We start from the raw sequence: 20,392 nt of genomic DNA, 5'->3' as shown, positions 1-20,392 counted from the left end.
CAGAACACATTGTTGGAGTGTCGGAATGCATAGATAGAAGCCACATAGGCGTTCTATGGCTTTATTTCGCTGAGTTGCTTACTCTAGAGTAGAACTGCATATTCACTCCAGCAATAAGCACCTTTGCAAAATGAACCAAATTGAAGCAGAACACATTGTTGGAGTGTCGGAATGCATAGATAGAAGCCACATAGGCGTTCTATGGCTTTATTTCGCTGAGTTGCTTACTCTTGAGTAGAACTGCATATTCACTCCAGCAATAAGCACCTTTGTAAAATGAGCCAAATTGAAGCAGAACACATTGTTGGAGTGTCAGAATGCATAGATAGAAGGCAAATAAGCGTTCTATGGCTTTATTTCGCTGAGTTGCTTACTCTTGAGTAGAACTGCATATTCACTCCAGCAATAAGCACCTTTGTAAAATGAGCCAAATAGAAGCAGAACACATTGTTGGAGTGTCAGAATGCATAGATAGAAGGCACATAGGCGTTCTATGGCTTTATTTCGCTGAGTTGCTTACTCTTGAGTAGAACTCCATATTCACTCCAGCAATAAGCACCTTTGTAAAATGAGCCAAATTGAAGCAGAACACATTGTTGGAGTGTCGGAATGCATAGATAGAAGGCACATAGGCGTTCTATGGCTTTATTTCGCTGAGTTGCTTACTCTAGAGTAGAACTGCATATTCACTCCAGCAATAAGCACCTTTGTAAAATGAGCCAAATTGAAGCAGAACACATTGTTGGAGTGTCGGAATGCATAGATAGAAGCCACATAGGCGTTCTATGGCTTTATTTCGCTGAGTTGCTTACTCTTGAGTAGAACTGCATATTCACTCCAGCAATAAGCACCTTTGTAAAATGAGCCAAATTGAAGCAGAACACATTGTTGGAGTGTCAGAATGCATAGATAGAAGGCAAATAAGCGTTCTATGGTTTTATTTCGCTTAGTTGCTTACTCTTGAGTAGAACTGCATGTTCACTCCAGAAATAATCACCTTTGTAAAATGAGCCAAATTGAAGCCGAACACATTGTTGGAGTGTCAGAATGCATAGATAGAAGGCAAATAAGCGTTCTATGGCTTTATTTCGCTTACTTGCTTACTCTTGAGTAGAACTGCATATTCACTCCAGGAATAAGCACCTTTGTAAAATGAGTCAAATTGAAGCAGAACACATTGTTGGAGTGTCAGAATGCATAGATAGAAGGCACATAGGCGTTCTATGGCTTTATTTCGCTTAGTTGCTTACTCTTGAGTAGAACTGCATGTTCACTCCAGTAAAAAAGCACCTTTGTAAAATGAGTCAAATTGAAGCAGAACACATTGTTGGAGTGTCAGAATGTATAGATCGAAGGTAAATAAGCGTTCCATGGCTTTATTTCGCTTAGTTGCTTACTCTTGAGTAGAACTGCATGTTCACTCCAGAAATAATCACCTTTGTAAAATGAGCCAAATTGAAGCCGAACACATTGTTGGAGTGTCAGAATGCATAGATAGAAGGCAAATAAGCGTTCTATGGCTTTATTTCGCTGAGTTGCTTACTCTTGAGTAGAACTGCATATTCACTCCAGCAATAAGCACCTTTGTAAAATGAGCCAAATAGAAGCAGAACACATTGTTGGAGTGTCAGAATGCATAGATAGAAGGCACATATGCGTTCTATGGCTTTATTTCGCTGAGTTGCTTACTCTTGAGTAGAACTCCATATTCACTCCAGCAATAAGCACCTTTGTAAAATGAGCCAAATTGAAGCAGAACACATTGTTGGAGTGTCGGAATGCATAGATAGAAGGCACATAGGCGTTCTATGGCTTTATTTCGCTGAGTTGCTTACTCTAGAGTAGAACTGCACATTCACTCCAGCAATAAGCACCTTTGTAAAATGAGCCAAATTGAAGCAGAACACATTGTTGGAGTGTCGGAATGCATAGATAGAAGCCACATAGGCGTTCTATGGCTTTATTTCGCTGAGTTGCTTACTCTTGAGTAGAACTGCATATTCACTCCAGCAATAAGCACCTTTGTAAAATGAGCCAAATTGAAGCAGATCACATTGTTGGAGTGTCAGAATGCATAGATAGAAGGCAAATAAGCGTTCTATGGCTTTATTTCGCTGAGTTACTTACTCTTGAGTAGAACTGCATATGCACTCCAGAAATAAGCACCTTTGTAAAATGAGCCAAATTGAAGCAAAACACATTGTTGGAGTGTCAGAATGCATAGATAGAAGGCAAATAAGCGTTCTATGGTTTTATTTCGCTTAGTTGCTTACTCTTGAGTAGAACTGCATGTTCACTCCAGAAATAATCACCTTTGTAAAATGAGCCAAATTGAAGCCGAACACATTGTTGGAGTGTCAGAATGCATAGATAGAAGGCACATAGGCGTTCTATGGCTTTATTTCGCTGAGTTGCTTACTCTTGAGTAGAACTCCATATTCACTCCAGCAATAAGCACCTTTGTAAAATGAGCCAAATTGAAGCAGAACACATTGTTGGAGTGTCGGAATGCATAGATAGAAGGCACATAGGCGTTCTATGGCTTTATTTCGCTGAGTTGCTTACTCTAGAGTAGAACTGCATATTCACTCCAGCAATAAGCACCTTTGTAAAATGAGCCAAATTGAAGCAGAACACATTGTTGGAGTGTCGGAATGCATAGATAGAAGCCACATAGGCGTTCTATGGCTTTATTTCGCTGAGTTGCTTACTCTAGAGTAGAACTGCATATTCACTCCAGCAATAAGCACCTTTGTAAAATGAACCAAATTGAAGCAGAACACATTGTTGGAGTGTCGGAATGCATAGATAGAAGCCACATAGGCGTTCTATGGCTTTATTTCGCTGAGTTGCTTACTCTTGAGTAGAACTGCATATTCACTCCAGCAATAAGCACCTTTGTAAAATGAGCCAAATTGAAGCAGAACACATTGTTGGAGTGTCAGAATGCATAGATAGAAGGCAAATAAGCGTTCTATGGCTTTATTTCGCCTAGTTGCTTACTCTTGAGTAGAACTGCATGTTCACGCCAGAAATAAGCATCTTTGTAAAATGAGCCAAATTGAAGCAAAACACATTGTTGGAGTGTCAGAATGCATAGATAGAAGGCAAATAAGCGTTCTATGGTTTTATTTCGCTTAGTTGCTTACTCTTGAGTAGAACTGCATGTTCACTCCAGAAATAATCACCTTTGTAAAATGAGCCAAATTGAAGCCGAACACATTGTTGGAGTGTCAGAATGCATAGATAGAAGGCAAATAAGCGTTCTATGGCTTTATTTCGCTTACTTGCTTACTCTTGAGTAGAACTGCATATTCACTCCAGGAATAAGCACCTTTGTAAAATGAGTCAAATTGAAGCAGAACACATTGTTGGAGTGTCAGAATGCATAGATAGAAGGCACATAGGCGTTCTATGGCTTTATTTCGCTTAGTTGCTTACTCTTGAGTAGAACTGCATGTTCACTCCAGTAAAAAAGCACCTTTGTAAAATGAGTCAAATTGAAGCAGAACACATTGTTGGAGTGTCAGAATGTATAGATCGAAGGTAAATAAGCGTTCCATGGCTTTATTTCGCTTAGTTGCTTACTCTTGAGTAGAACTGCATGTTCACTCCAGAAATAATCACCTTTGTAAAATGAGCCAAATTGAAGCCGAACACATTGTTGGAGTGTCAGAATGCATAGATAGAAGGCAAATAAGCGTTCTATGGCTTTATTTCGCTGAGTTGCTTACTCTTGAGTAGAACTGCATATTCACTCCAGCAATAAGCACCTTTGTAAAATGAGCCAAATAGAAGCAGAACACATTGTTGGAGTGTCAGAATGCATAGATAGAAGGCACATAGGCGTTCTATGGCTTTATTTCGCTGAGTTGCTTACTCTTGAGTAGAACTCCATATTCACTCCAGCAATAAGCACCTTTGTAAAATGAGCCAAATTGAAGCAGAACACATTGTTGGAGTGTCGGAATGCATAGATAGAAGGCACATAGGCGTTCTATGGCTTTATTTCGCTGAGTTGCTTACTCTAGAGTAGAACTGCATATTCACTCCAGCAATAAGCACCTTTGTAAAATGAGCCAAATTGAAGCAGAACACATTGTTGGAGTGTCGGAATGCATAGATAGAAGCCACATAGGCGTTCTATGGCTTTATTTCGCTGAGTTGCTTACTCTTGAGTAGAACTGCATATTCACTCCAGCAATAAGCACCTTTGTAAAATGAGCCAAATTGAAGCAGAACACATTGTTGGAGTGTCAGAATGCATAGATAGAAGGCAAATAAGCGTTTTATGGCTTTATTTTGCTGAGTTACTTACTCTTGAGTAGAACTGCATATGCACTCCAGAAATAAGCACCTTTGTAAAATGAGCCAAATTGAAGCAAAACACATTGTTGGAGTGTCAGAATGCATAGATAGAAGGCAAATAAGCGTTCTATGGTTTTATTTCGCTTAGTTGCTTACTCTTGAGTAGAACTGCATGTTCACTCCAGAAATAAGCACCTTTGTAAAATGAGCCAAATTGAAGCCGAACACATTGTTGGAGTGTCAGAATGCATAGATAGAAGGCAAATAAGCGTTCTATGGCTTTATTTCGCTTACTTGCTTACTCTTGAGTAGAACTGCATATTCACTCCAGGAATAAGCACCTTTGTAAAATGACTCAAATTGAAGCAGAACACATTGTTGGAGTGTCAGAATGCATAGATAGAAGGCACATAGGCGTTCTATGGCTTTATTTCGCTTAGTTGCTTACTCTTGAGTAGAACTGCATGTTCACTCCAGTAAAAAAGCACCTTTGTAAAATGAGTCAAATTGAAGCAGAACACATTGTTGGAGTGTCAGAATGTATAGATCGAAGGTAAATAAGCGTTCCATGGCTTTATTTCGCTTAGTTGCTTACTCTTGAGTAGAACTGCATGTTAACTCCAGAAATAATCACCTTTGTAAAATGAGCCAAATTGAAGCCGAACACATTGTTGGAGTGTCAGAATGCATAGATAGAAGGCAAATAAGCGTTCTATGGCTTTATTTCGCTGAGTTGCTTACTCTTGAGTAGAACTGCATATTCACTCCAGCAATAAGCACCTTTGTAAAATGAGCCAAATAGAAACAGAACACATTGTTGGAGTGTCAGAATGCATAGATAGAAGGCACATAGGCGTTCTATGGCTTTATTTCGCTGAGTTGCTTACTCTTGAGTAGAACTCCATATTCACTCCAGCAATAAGCACCTTTGTAAAATGAGCCAAATAGAAGCAGAACACATTGTTGGAGTGTCAGAATGCATAGATAGAAGGCACATAGGCGTTCTATGGCTTTATTTCGCTTAGTTGCTTACTCTTGAGTAGAACTGGATGTTCACGCCAGAAATAATCACCTTTGTAAAATGAGCCAAATTGAAGCCGAACACATTGTTGGAGTGTCAGAATACATAGATAGAAGGCAAATAAGCGTTCTATGGTTTTATTTCGCTTAGTTGCTTACTCTTGAGTAGAACTGCATGTTCACTCCAGAAATAATCACCTTTGTAAAATGAGCCAAATTGAAGCCGAACACATTGTTGGAGTGTCAGAATGCATAGATAGAAGGCAAATAAGCGTTCTATGGCTTTATTTCGCTGAGTTGCTTACTCTTGAGTAGAACTGCATATTCACTCCAGCAATAAGCACCTTTGTAAAATGAGCCAAATAGAAGTAGAACACATTGTTGGAGTGTCAGAATGCATAGATAGAAGGCACATAGGCGTTCTATGGCTTTATTTCGCTGAGTTGCTTACTCTTGAGTAGAACTCCATATTCACTCCAGCAATAAGGACCTTTGTAAAATGAGCCAATTTGAAGCAGAACACATTGTTGGAGTGTCAGAATGCATAGATAGAAGGCAAATAAGCGTTCTATGGCTTTATTTCGCTTACTTGCTTACTCTTGAGTAGAACTGCATATGCACTCCAGAAATAAGCACCTTTGTAAAATGAGCCAAATTGAAGCAGAACACATTGTTGGAGTGTCAGAATGCATAGATAGAAGGCAAATAAGCGTTCTATGGTTTTATTTCGCTTAGTTGCTTACTCTTGAGTAGAACTGCATGTTCACTACAGAAATAATCACCTTTGTAAAATGAGCCAAATTGAAGCCGAACACATTGTTGGAGTGTCAGAATGCATAGATAGAAGGCAAATAAGCGTTCTATGGCTTTATTTCGCTTAGTTGCTTACTCTTGAGTAGAACTGCATGTTCACTCCAGAAATAATCACCTTTGTAAAATGAGCCAAATTGAAGCCGAACACATTGTTGGAGTGTCAGAATGCATAGATAGAAGGCAAATAAGCGTTCTATGGCTTTATTTCGCTTACTTGCTTACTCTTGAGTAGAACTGCATATTCACTCCAGGAATAAGCACCTTTGTAAAATGAGTCAAATTGAAGCAGAACACATTGTTGGAGTGTCAGAATGCATAGATAGAAGGCACATAGGCATTCTATGGCTTTATTTCGCTTAGTTGCTTACTCTTGAGTAGAACTGCATGTTCACTCCGTGGGACATGTGAAGGAATGAGGAATGAGAGTTTCTTTGTGCGTGGACAGAATGCTGAATGGCTACAACCAGCCTCTGCACACCTGAGCTTGAAGGGAACGGCTTTTGGGAGAGGCATGTATAGGTGCGCTTAAACGCACATAGGCGTTCTATGGCTTTATTTCGCTGAGTTGCTTACTCTTGAGTAGAACTGCATATTCACTCCAGCAATAAGCACCTTTGTAAAATGAGTCAAATTGAAGCAGAACACATTGTTGGAGTGTCAGAATGCATAGATAGAAGGCAAATAAGCGTTCTATGGCTTTATTTCGCTTACTTGCTTACTCTTGAGTAGAACTGCATATTCACTCCAGGAATAAGCACCTTTGTAAAATGAGTCAAATTGAAGCAGAACACATTGTTGGAGTGTCAGAATGCATAGATAGAAGGCACATAGGCATTCTATGGCTTTATTTCGCTTAGTTGCTTACTCTTGAGTAGAACTGCATGTTCACTCCGTGGGACATGTGAAGGAATGAGGAATGAGAGTTTCTTTGTGCGTGGACAGAATGCTGAATGGCTACAACCACCCTCTCCACACCTGAGCTTGAAGGGAACGGCTTTTGGGAGAGGCATGTATAGGTGCGCTTAAACGCACATAGGCGTTCTATGGCTTTATTTCGCTGAGTTGCTTACTCTTGATTAGAACTGCATATTCACTCCAGCAATAAGCACCTTTGTAAAATGAGCCAAATTGAAGCTGAACACATTGTTGGAGTGCCGGAATGCATAGATAGAAGGCAAATAAGCGTTCTATGGCTTTATTTCGCTTAGTTGCTTACTCTTGAGTAGAACTGCATATTCACTCCAGGAATAAGCACCTTTGTAAAATGAGTCAAATTGAAGCAGAACACATTGTTGGAGTGTCAGAATGCATAGATAGAAGGCACATAGGCATTCTATGGCTTTATTTCGCTTAGTTGCTTACTCTTGAGTAGAACTGCATGTTCACTCCGTGGGACATGTGAAGGAATGAGGAATGAGAGTTTCTTTGTGCGTGGACAGAATGCTGAATGTCTACAACCAGCCTCTGCACACCTGAGCTTGAAGGGAACGGCTTTTGGGAGAGGCATGTATAGGTGCGCTTAAACGCACATAGGCGTTCTATGGCTTTATTTCGCTGAGTTGCTTACTCTTGATTAGAACTGCATATTCACTCCAGCAATAAGCACCTTTGTAAAATGAGCCAAATTGAAGCTGAACACATTGTTGGAGTGCCGGAATGCATAGATAGAAGGCAAATAAGCGTTCTATGGCTTTATTTCGCTTAGTTGCTTTCTCTTGAGTAGAACTGCATGTTCACTCCAGTAAAAAAGCACCTTTGTAAAATGAGTCAAATTGAAGCAGAACACATTGTTGGAGTGTCAGAATGCATAGATAGAAGGCAAATAAGCGTTCTATGGCTTTATTTCGCTTAGTTGCTTACTCTTGAGTAGAACTGCATATTCACTCCAGCAATAAGCACCTTTGTAAAATGAGCGAAATAGAAGCAGAACACATTGTTGGAGTGTCAGAATGCATAGATAGAAGGCACATAGGCATTCTATGGCTTTATTTCGCTGAGTTGCTTACTCTAGAGTAGAACTGCATATTCACTCCAGCAATAAGCACCTTTGTAAAATGAGCGAAATAGAAGCAGAACACATTGTTGGAGTGTCAGAATGCATAGATAGAAGGCACATAGGCGTTCTATGGCTTTATTTCGCTGAGTTGCTTACTCTAGAGTAGAACTGCATATTCACTCCAGCAATAAGCACCTTTTTAAAATGAGCCAAATAGAAGCAGAACACATTGTTGGAGTGTCAGAATGCATAGATAGAAGGCAAATAAGCGTTCTATGGCTTTATTTCGCTGAGTTGCTTACTCTTGAGTAGAACTGCATATTCACTCCAGCAATAAGCACCTTTGTAAAATGAGCCAAATAGAAGCAGAACACATTGTTGGAGTGTAAGAATGCATAGATAGAAGGCACATAGGCGTTCTATGGCTTTATTTCGCTGAGTTGCTTACTCTTGAGTAGAACTCCATATTCACTCCAGCAATAAGCACCTTTGTAAAATGAGCCAAATTGAAGCAGAACACATTGTTGGAGTGTCGGAATGCATAGATAGAAGGCACATAGGCGTTCTATGGCTTTATTTCGCTGAGTTGCTTACTCTAGAGTAGAACTGCATATTCACTCCAGCAATAAGCACCTTTGTAAAATGAGCCAAATTGAAGCAGAACACATTGTTGGAGTGTCGGAATGCATAGATAGAAGCCACATAGGCGTTCTATGGCTTTATTTCGCTGAGTTGCTTACTCTTGAGTAGAACTGCATATTCACTCCAGCAATAAGCACCTTTGTAAAATGAGCCAAAATGAAGCAGATCACATTGTTGGAGTGTCAGAATGCATAGATAGAAGGCAAATAAGCGTTCTATGGCTTTATTTCGCTTACTTGCTTACTCTTGAGTAGAACTGCATATTCACTCCAGGAATAAGCACCTTTGTAAAATGAGTCAAATTGAAGCAGAACACATTGTTGGAGTGTCAGAATGCATAGATAGAAGGCACATAGGCATTCTATGGCTTTATTTCGCTTAGTTGCTTACTCTTGAGTAGAACTGCATGTTCACTCCGTGGGACATGTGAAGGAATGAGGAATGAGAGTTTCTTTGTGCGTGGACAGAATGCTGAATGGCTACAACCAGCCTCTGCACACCTGAGCTTGAAGGGAACGGCTTTTGGGAGAGGCATGTATAGGTGCGCTTAAACGCACATAGGCGTTCTATGGCTTTATTTCGCTGAGTTGCTTACTCTTGAGTAGAACTGCATATTCACTCCAGCAATAAGCACCTTTGTAAAATGAGTCAAATTGAAGCAGAACACATTGTTGGAGTGTCAGAATGCATAGATAGAAGGCAAATAAGCGTTCTATGGCTTTATTTCGCTTACTTGCTTACTCTTGAGTAGAACTGCATATTCACTCCAGGAATAAGCACCTTTGTAAAATGAGTCAAATTGAAGCAGAACACATTGTTGGAGTGTCGGAATGCATAGATAGAAGCCACATAGGCGTTCTATGGCTTTATTTCGCTGAGTTGCTTACTCTTGAGTAGAACTGCATATTCACTCCAGCAATAAGCACCTTTGTAAAATGAGCCAAATTGAAGCAGATCACATTGTTGGAGTGTCAGAATGCATAGATAGAAGGCAAATAAGCGTTCTATGGCTTTATTTCGCTTACTTGCTTACTCTTGAGTAGAACTGCATATTCACTCCAGGAATAAGCACCTTTGTAAAATGAGTCAAATTGAAGCAGAACACATTGTTGGAGTGTCAGAATGCATAGATAGAAGGCACATAGGCATTCTATGGCTTTATTTCGCTTAGTTGCTTACTCTTGAGTAGAACTGCATGTTCACTCCGTGGGACATGTGAAGGAATGAGGAATGAGAGTTTCTTTGTGCGTGGACAGAATGCTGAATGGCTACAACCAGCCTCTGCACACCTGAGCTTGAAGGGAACGGCTTTTGGGAGAGGCATGTATAGGTGCGCTTAAACGCACATAGGCGTTCTATGGCTTTATTTCGCTGAGTTGCTTACTCTTGAGTAGAACTGCATATTCACTCCAGCAATAAGCACCTTTGTAAAATGAGTCAAATTGAAGCAGAACACATTGTTGGAGTGTCAGAATGCATAGATAGAAGGCAAATAAGCGTTCTATGGCTTTATTTCGCTTACTTGCTTACTCTTGAGTAGAACTGCATATTCACTCCAGGAATAAGCACCTTTGTAAAATGAGTCAAATTGAAGCAGAACACATTGTTGGAGTGTCAGAATGCATAGATAGAAGGCACATAGGCATTCTATGGCTTTATTTCGCTTAGTTGCTTACTCTTGAGTAGAACTGCATGTTCACTCCGTGGGACATGTGAAGGAATGAGGAATGAGAGTTTCTTTGTGCGTGGACAGAATGCTGAATGGCTACAACCACCCTCTGCACACCTGAGCTTGAAGGGAACGGCTTTTGGGAGAGGCATGTATAGGTGCGCTTAAACGTACATAGGCGTTCTATGGCTTTATTTCGCTGAGTTGCTTACTCTTGATTAGAACTGCATATTCACTCCAGCAATAAGCACCTTTGTAAAATGAGCGAAATTGAAGCTGAACACATTGTTGGAGTGCCGGAATGCATAGATAGAAGGCAAATAAGCGTTCTATGGCTTTATTTCGCTTAGTTGCTTTCTCTTGAGTAGAACTGCATGTTCACTCCAGTAAAAAAGCACCTTTGTAAAATGAGACAAATTGAAGCAGAACACATTGTTGGAGTGTCAGAATGCATAGATAGAAGGCAAATAAGCGTTCTATGGCTTTATTTCGCTTAGTTGCTTACTCTTGAGTAGAACTGCATATTCACTCCAGCAATAAGCACCTTTGTAAAATGAGCGAAATAGAAGCAGAACACATTGTTGGAGTGTCAGAATGCATAGATAGAAGGCACATAGGCATTCTATGGCTTTATTTCGCTGAGTTGCTTACTCTAGAGTAGAACTGCATATTCACTCCAGCAATAAGCACCTTTGTAAAATGAGCGAAATAGAAGCAGAACACATTGTTGGAGTGTCAGAATGCATAGATAGAAGGCACATAGGCATTCTATGGCTTTATTTCGCTTAGTTGCTTACTCTTGAGTAGAACTGCATGTTCACTCCGTGGGACATGTGAAGGAATGAGGAATGAGAGTTTCTTTGTGCGTGGACAGAATGCTGAATGGCTACAACCAGCCTCTGCACACCTGAGCTTGAAGGGAACGGCTTTTGGGAGAGGCATGTATAGGTGCGCTTAAACGCACATAGGCGTTCTATGGCTTTATTTCGCTGAGTTGCTTACTCTTGAGTAGAACTGCATATTCACTCCAGCAATAAGCACCTTTGTAAAATGAGTCAAATTGAAGCAGAACACATTGTTGGAGTGTCAGAATGCATAGATAGAAGGCAAATAAGCGTTCTATGGCTTTATTTCGCTTACTTGCTTACTCTTGAGTAGAACTGCATATTCACTCCAGGAATAAGCACCTTTGTAAAATGAGTCAAATTGAAGCAGAACACATTGTTGGAGTGTCAGAATGCATAGATAGAAGGCACATAGGCATTCTATGGCTTTATTTCGCTTAGTTGCTTACTCTTGAGTAGAACTGCATGTTCACTCCGTGGGACATGTGAAGGAATGAGGAATGAGAGTTTCTTTGTGCGTGGACAGAATGCTGAATGGCTACAACCACCCTCTGCACACCTGAGCTTGAAGGGAACGGCTTTTGGGAGAGGCATGTATAGGTGCGCTTAAACGTACATAGGCGTTCTATGGCTTTATTTCGCTGAGTTGCTTACTCTTGATTAGAACTGCATATTCACTCCAGCAATAAGCACCTTTGTAAAATGAGCGAAATTGAAGCTGAACACATTGTTGGAGTGCCGGAATGCATAGATAGAAGGCAAATAAGCGTTCTATGGCTTTATTTCGCTTAGTTGCTTTCTCTTGAGTAGAACTGCATGTTCACTCCAGTAAAAAAGCACCTTTGTAAAATGAGACAAATTGAAGCAGAACACATTGTTGGAGTGTCAGAATGCATAGATAGAAGGCAAATAAGCGTTCTATGGCTTTATTTCGCTTAGTTGCTTACTCTTGAGTAGAACTGCATATTCACTCCAGCAATAAGCACCTTTGTAAAATGAGCGAAATAGAAGCAGAACACATTGTTGGAGTGTCAGAATGCATAGATAGAAGGCACATAGGCATTCTATGGCTTTATTTCGCTGAGTTGCTTACTCTAGAGTAGAACTGCATATTCACTCCAGCAATAAGCACCTTTGTAAAATGAGCGAAATAGAAGCAGAACACATTGTTGGAGTGTCAGAATGCATAGATAGAAGGCACATAGGCTTTCTATGGCTTTATTTCGCTGAGTTGCTTACTCTAGAGTAGAACTGCATATTCACTCCAGCAATAAGCACCTTTTTAAAATGAGCCAAATAGAAGCAGAACACATTGTTGGAGTGTCAGAATGCATAGATAGAAGGCAAATAAGCGTTCTATGGCTTTATTTCGCTGAGTTGCTTACTCTTGAGTAGAACTGCATATTCACTCCAGCAATAAGCACCTTTGTAAAATGAGCCAAATAGAAGCAGAACACATTGTTGGAGTGTCAGAATGCATAGATAGAAGGCACATAGGCGTTCTATGGCTTTATTTCGCTGAGTTGCTTACTCTTGAGTAGAACTCCATATTCACTCCAGCAATAAGCACCTTTGTAAAATGAGCCAAATTGAAGCAGAACACATTGTTGGAGTGTCGGAATGCATAGATAGAAGGCACATAGGCGTTCTATGGCTTTATTTCGCTGAGTTGCTTACTCTACAGTAGAACTGCATATTCACTCCAGCAATAAGCACCTTTGTAAAATAAGCCAAATTGAAGCAGAACACATTGTTGGAGTGTCGGAATGCATAGATAGAAGCCACATAGGCGTTCTATGGCTTTATTTCGCTGAGTTGCTTACTCTTGAGTAGAACTGCATATTCACTCCAGCAATAAGCACCTTTGTAAAATGAGCCAAATTGAAGCAGAACACATTGTTGGAGTGTCAGAATGCATAGATAGAAGGCAAAAAAGCGTTCTATGGCTTTATTTCGCTGAGTTATTTACTCTTGAGTAGAACTGCATATGCACTCCAGAAATAAGCACCTTTGTAAAATGAGCCAAATTGAAGCAGAACACATTGTTGGAGTGTCAGAATGCATAGATAGAAGGCAAATAAGCGTTCTATGGTTTTATTTCGCTTAGTTGCTTACTCTTGAGTAGAACTGCATGTTCACTCCAGAAATAATCACCTTTGTAAAATGAGCCAAATTGAAGCCGAACACATTGTTGGAGTGTCAGAATGCATAGATAGAAGGCAAATAAGCGTTCTATGGCTTTATTTCGCTTACTTGCTTACTCTTGAGTAGAACTGCATATTCACTCCAGGAATAAGCACCTTTGTAAAATGAGTCAAATTGAAGCAGAACACATTGTTGGAGTGTCAGAATGCATAGATAGAAGGCACATAAGCATTCTATGGCTTTATTTCGCTTAGTTGCTTACTCTTGAGTAGAACTGCATGTTCACTCCAGTAAAAAAGCACCTTTGTAAAATGAGTCAAATTGAAGCAGAACACATTGTTGGAGTGTCAGAATGTATAGATCGAAGGTAAATAAGCGTTCCATGGCTTTATTTCGCTTAGTTGCTTACTCTTGAGTAGAACTGCATGTTCACGTCAGAAATAATCACCTTTGTAAAATGAGCCAAATTGAAGCCGAACACATTGTTGGAGTGTCAGAATGCATAGATAGAAGGCAAATAAGCGTTCTATGGTTTTATTTCGCTTAGTTGCTTACTCTTGAGTAGAACTGCATGTTCACTCCAGAAATAATCACCTTTGTAAAATGAGCCAAATAGAAGCAGAACACATTGTTGGAGTGTCAGAATGCATAGATAGAAGGCACATAGGCGTTCTATGGCTTTATTTCGCTGAGTTGCTTACTCTTGAGTAGAACTCCATATTCACTCCAGCAATAAGGACCTTTGTAAAATGAGCCAAATTGAAGCAGAACACATTGTTGGAGTGTCGGAATGCATAGATAGAAGGCACATAGGCGTTCTATGGCTTTATTTCGCTGAGTTGCTTACTCTAGAGTAGAACTGCATATTCACTCCAGCAATAAGCACCTTTGTAAAATGAGTCAAATTGAAGCAGAACACATTGTTGGAGTGTCAGAATGCATAGATAGAAGGCACATAGGCATTCTATGGCTTTATTTCGCTTAGTTGCTTACTCTTGAGTAGAACTGCATATTCACTCCAGCAATAAGCACCTTTGAAAAATGAGCGAAATAGAAGCAGAACACATTGTTGGAGTGTCAGAATGCATAGATAGAAGGCAAAAAAGGCGTTCTATGGCTTTATTTCGCTGAGTTGCTTACTCTTGAGTAGAACTCCATATTCACTCCAGCAATAAGGACCTTTGTAAAATGAGCCAAATTGAAGCAGAACACATTGTTGGAGTGTCGGAATGCATAGATAGAAGGCACATAGGCGTTCTATGGCTTTATTTCGCTTACTTGCTTACTCTTGAGTAGAACTGCATATTCACTCCAGCAATAAGCACCTTTGTAAAATGAGCGAAATAGAAGCAGAACACATTGTTGGAGTGTCAGAATGCATAGATAGAAGGCACATAGGCATTCTATGGCTTTATTTCGCTTAGTTGCTTACTCTTGAGTAGAACTGCATGTTCACTCCGTGGGACATGTGAAGGAATGAGGAATGAGAGTTTATTTGTGCGTGGACAGAATGCTGAATGGCTACAACCAGCCTCTGCACACCTGAGCTTGAAGGGAACGGCTTTTGGGAGAGGCATGTATAGGGGCGCTTAAACGCACATAGGCGTTCTATGGCTTTATTTCGCTGAGTTGCTTACTCTTGAGTAGAACTGCATATTCACTCCAGCAATAAGCACCTTTGTAAAATGAGCCAAATTGAAGCTGAACACATTGTTGGAGTGCCGGAATGCATAGATAGAAGGCAAATAAGCGTTCTATGGCTTTATTTCGCTTAGTTGCTTTCTCTTGAGTAGAACTGCATGTTCACTCCAGTAAAAAAGCACCTTTGTAAAATGAGTCAAATTGAAGCAGAACACATTGTTGGAGTGTCAGAATGCATAGATAGAAGGCAAATAAGCGTTCTATGGCTTTATTTCGCTTAGTTGCTTACTCTTGAGTAGAACTGCATATTCACTCCAGCAATAAGCACCTTTGTAAAATGAGCGAAATAGAAGCAGAACACATTGTTGGAGTGTCAGAATGCATAGATAGAAGGCACATAGGCATTCTATGGCTTTATTTCGCTGAGTTGCTTACTCTAGAGTAGAACTGCATATTCACTCCAGCAATAAGCACCTTTGTAAAATGAGCGAAATAGAAGCAGAACACATTGTTGGAGTGTCAGAATGCATAGATAGAAGGCACATAGGCGTTCTATGGCTTTATTTCGCTGAGTTGCTTACTCTAGAGTAGAACTGCATATTCACTCCAGCAATAAGCACCTTTTTAAAATGAGCCAAATAGAAGCAGAACACATTGTTGGAGTGTCAGAATGCATAGATAGAAGGCAAATAAGCGTTCTATGGCTTTATTTCGCTGAGTTGCTTACTCTTGAGTAGAACTCCATATTCACTCCAGCAATAAGCACCTTTGTAAAATGAGCCAAATTGAAGCAGAACACATTGTTGGAGTGTCGGAATGCATAGATAGAAGGCACATAGGCGTTCTATGGCTTTATTTCGCTGAGTTGCTTACTCTAGAGTAGAACTGCATATTCACTCCAGCAATAAGCACCTTTGTAAAATGAGCCAAATTGAAGCAGAACACATTGTTGGAGTGTCGGAATGCATAGATAGAAGCCACATAGGCGTTCTATGGCTTTATTTCGCTGAGTTGCTTACTCTTGAGTAGAACTGCATATTCACTCCAGCAATAAGCACCTTTGTAAAATGAGCCAAATTGAAGCAGAACACATTGTTGGAGTGTCAGAATGCATAGATAGAAGGCAAATAAGCGTTCTATGGCTTTATTTCGCTGAGTTGCTTACTCTTGAGTAGAACTGCATATTCACTCCAGCAATAAGCACCTTTGTAAAATGAGCCAAATTGAAGCAGAACACATTGTTGGAGTGTCAGAATGCATAGATAGAAGGCAAATAAGCGTTCTATGGCTTTATTTCGCTGAGTTGCTTACTCTTGAGTAGAACTGCATATTCACTCCAGCAATAAGCACCTTTGTAAAATGAGCCAAATAGAAGCAGAACACATTGTTGGAGTGTCAGAATGCATAGATAGAAGGCAAAAAAGGCATTCTATGGCTTTATTTCGCTGAGTTGCTTACTCTTGAGTAGAACTCCATATTCACTCCAGCAATAAGGACCTTTGTAAAATGAGCCAAATTGAAGCAGAACACATTGTTGGAGTGTCGGAATGCATAGATAGAAGGCACATAGGCGTTCTATGGCTTTATTTCGCTTACTTGCTTACTCTTGAGTAGAACTGCATATTCACTCCAGGAATAAGCACCTTTGTAAAATGAGTCAAATTGAAGCAGAACACATTGTTGGAGTGTCAGAATGCATAGATAGAAGGCACATAGGCATTCTATGGCTTTATTTCGCTTAGTTGCTTACTCTTGAGTAGAACTGCATGTTCACTCCGTGGGACATGTGAAGGAATGAGGAATGAGAGTTTATTTGTGCGTGGACAGAATGCTGAATGGCTACAACCAGCCTCTGCACACCTGAGCTTGAAGGGAACGGCTTTTGGGAGAGGCATGTATAGGTGCGCTTAAACGCACATAGGCGTTCTATGGCTTTATTTCGCTGAGTTGCTTACTCTTGAGTAGAACTGCAATTTCACTCCAGCAATAAGCACCTTTGTAAAATGAGCCAAATTGAAGCTGAACACATTGTTGGAGTGCCGGAATGCATAGATAGAAGGCAAATAAGCGTTCTATGGCTTTATTTCGCTTAGTTGCTTTCTCTTGAGTAGAACTGCATGTTCACTCCAGTAAAAAAGCACCTTTGTAAAATGAGTCAAATTGAAGCAGAACACATTGTTGGAGTGTCAGAATGCATAGATAGAAGGCAAATAAGCGTTCTATGGCTTTATTTCGCTTAGTTGCTTACTCTTGAGTAGAACTGCATATTCACTCCAGCAATAAGCACCTTTGTAAAATGAGCGAAATAGAAGCAGAACACATTGTTGGAGTGTCAGAATGCATAGATAGAAGGCACATAGGCATTCTATGGCTTTATTTCGCTGAGTTGCTTACTCTAGAGTAGAACTGCATATTCACTCCAGCAATAAGCACCTTTGTAAAATGAGCGAAATAGAAGCAGAACACATTGTTGGAGTGTCAGAATGCATAGATAGAAGGCACATAGGCGTTCTATGGCTTTATTTCGCTGAGTTGCTTACTCTAGAGTAGAACTGCATATTCACTCCAGCAATAAGCACCTTTTTAAAATGAGCCAAATAGAAGCAGAACACATTGTTGGAGTGTCAGAATGCATAGATAGAAGGCAAATAAGCGTTCTATGGCTTTATTTCGCTGAGTTGCTTACTCTTGAGTAGAACTCCATATTCACTCCAGCAATAAGCACCTTTGTAAAATGAGCCAAATTGAAGCAGAACACATTGTTGGAGTGTCGGAATGCATAGATAGAAGGCACATAGGCGTTCTATGGCTTTATTTCGCTGAGTTGCTTACTCTAGAGTAGAACTGCATATTCACTCCAGCAATAAGCACCTTTGTAAAATGAGCCAAATTGAAGCAGAACACATTGTTGGAGTGTCGGAATGCATAGATAGAAGCCACATAGGCGTTCTATGGCTTTATTTCGCTGAGTTGCTTACTCTTGAGTAGAACTGCATATTCACTCCAGCAATAAGCACCTTTGTAAAATGAGCCAAATTGAAGCAGAACACATTGTTGGAGTGTCAGAATGCATAGATAGAAGGCAAATAAGCGTTCTATGGCTTTATTTCGCTGAGTTACTTACTCTTGAGTAGAACTGCATATTCAATCCAGCAATAAGCACCTTTGTAAAATGAGCCAAATTGAAGCAGAACACATTGTTGGAGTGTCAGAATGCATAGATAGAAGGCAAATAAGCGTTCTATGGCTTTATTTCGCTGAGTTGCTTACTCTTGAGTAGAACTGCATATTCACTCCAGCAATAAGCACCTTTGTAAAATGAGCCAAATAGAAGCAGAACACATTGTTGGAGTGTCAGAATGCATAGATAGAAGGCAAAAAAGGCGTTCTATGGCTTTATTTCGCTGAGTTGCTTACTCTTGAGTAGAACTCCATATTCACTCCAGCAATAAGGACCTTTGTAAAATGAGCCAAATTGAAGCAGAACACATTGTTGGAGTGTCGGAATGCATAGATAGAAGGCACATAGGCGTTCTATGGCTTTATTTCGCTTACTTGCTTACTCTTGAGTAGAACTGCATATTCACTCCAGGAATAAGCACCTTTGTAAAATGAGTCAAATTGAAGCAGAACACATTGTTGGAGTGTCAGAATGCATAGATAGAAGGCACATAGGCATTCTATGGCTTTATTTCGCTTAGTTGCTTACTCTTGAGTAGAACTGCATGTTCACTCCGTGGGACATGTGAAGGAATGAGGAATGAGAGTTTATTTGTGCGTGGACAGAATGCTGAATGGCTACAACCAGCCTCTGCACACCTGAGCTTGAAGGGAACGGCTATTGGGAGAGGCATGTATAGGTGCGCTTAAACGCACATAGGCGTTCTATGGCTTTATTTCGCTGAGTTGCTTACTCTTGAGTAGAACTGCATATTCACTCCAGCAATAAGCACCTTTGTAAAATGAGCCAAATTGAAGCTGAACACATTGTTGGAGTGCCGGAATGCATAGATAGAAGGCAAATAAGCGTTCTATGGCTTTATTTCGCTTAGTTGCTTTCTCTTGAGTAGAACTGCATGTTCACTCCAGTAAAAAAGCACCTTTGTAAAATGAGTCAAATTGAAGCAGAACACATTGTTGGAGTGTCAGAATGCATAGATAGAAGGCAAATAAGCGTTCTATGGCTTTATTTCGCTTAGTTGCTTACTCTTGAGTAGAACTGCATATTCACTCCAGCAATAAGCACCTTTGTAAAATGAGCGAAATAGAAGCAGAACACATTGTTGGAGTGTCAGAATGCATAGATAGAAGGCACATAGGCATTCTATGGCTTTATTTCGCTGAGTTGCTTACTCTAGAGTAGAACTGCATATTCACTCCAGCAATAAGCACCTTTGTAAAATGAGCGAAATAGAAGCAGAACACATTGTTGGAGTGTCAGAATGCATAGATAGAAGGCACATAGGCGTTCTATGGCTTTATTTCGCTGAGTTGCTTACTCTAGAGTAGAACTGCATATTCACTCCAGCAATAAGCACCTTTTTAAAATGAGCCAAATAGAAGCAGAACACATTGTTGGAGTGTCAGAATGCATAGATAGAAGGCAAATAAGCGTTCTATGGCTTTATTTCGCTGAGTTGCTTACTCTTGAGTAGAACTCCATATTCACTCCAGCAATAAGCACCTTTGTAAAATGAGCCAAATTGAAGCAGAACACATTGTTGGAGTGTCGGAATGCATAGATAGAAGCCACATAGGCGTTCTATGGCTTTATTTCGCTGAGTTGCTTACTCTAGAGTAGAACTGCATATTCACTCCAGCAATAAGCACCTTTGTAAAATGAGCCAAATTGAAGCAGAACACATTGTTGGAGTGTCGGAATGCATAGATAGAAGCCACATAGGCGTTCTATGGCTTTATTTCGCTGAGTTGCTTACTCTTGAGTAGAACTGCATATTCACTCCAGCAATAAGCACCTTTGTAAAATGAGCCAAATTGAAGCAGAACACATTGTTGGAGTGTCAGAATGCATAGATAGAAGGCAAATAAGCGTTCTATGGCTTTATTTCGCTGAGTTACTTACTCTTGAGTAGAACTGCATATGCACTCCAGAAATAAGCACCTTTGTAAAATGAGCCAAATTGAAGCAAAACACATTGTTGGAGTGTCAGAATGCATAGATAGAAGGCAAATAAGCGTTCTATGGTTTTATTTCGCTTAGTTGCTTACTCTTGAGTAGAACTGCATGTTCACTCCAGAAATAATCACCTTTGTAAAATGAGCCAAATTGAAGCCGAACACATTGTTGGAGTG

This window comes from Zootoca vivipara, chromosome 14 (genome assembly GCF_965207765.1).
Source record: "Zootoca vivipara chromosome 14, rZooViv2.hap1.1, whole genome shotgun sequence".
Lineage (NCBI taxonomy): Eukaryota > Metazoa > Chordata > Lepidosauria > Squamata > Lacertidae > Zootoca > Zootoca vivipara.
Note: the sequence above shows the minus strand (reverse complement) of the source record.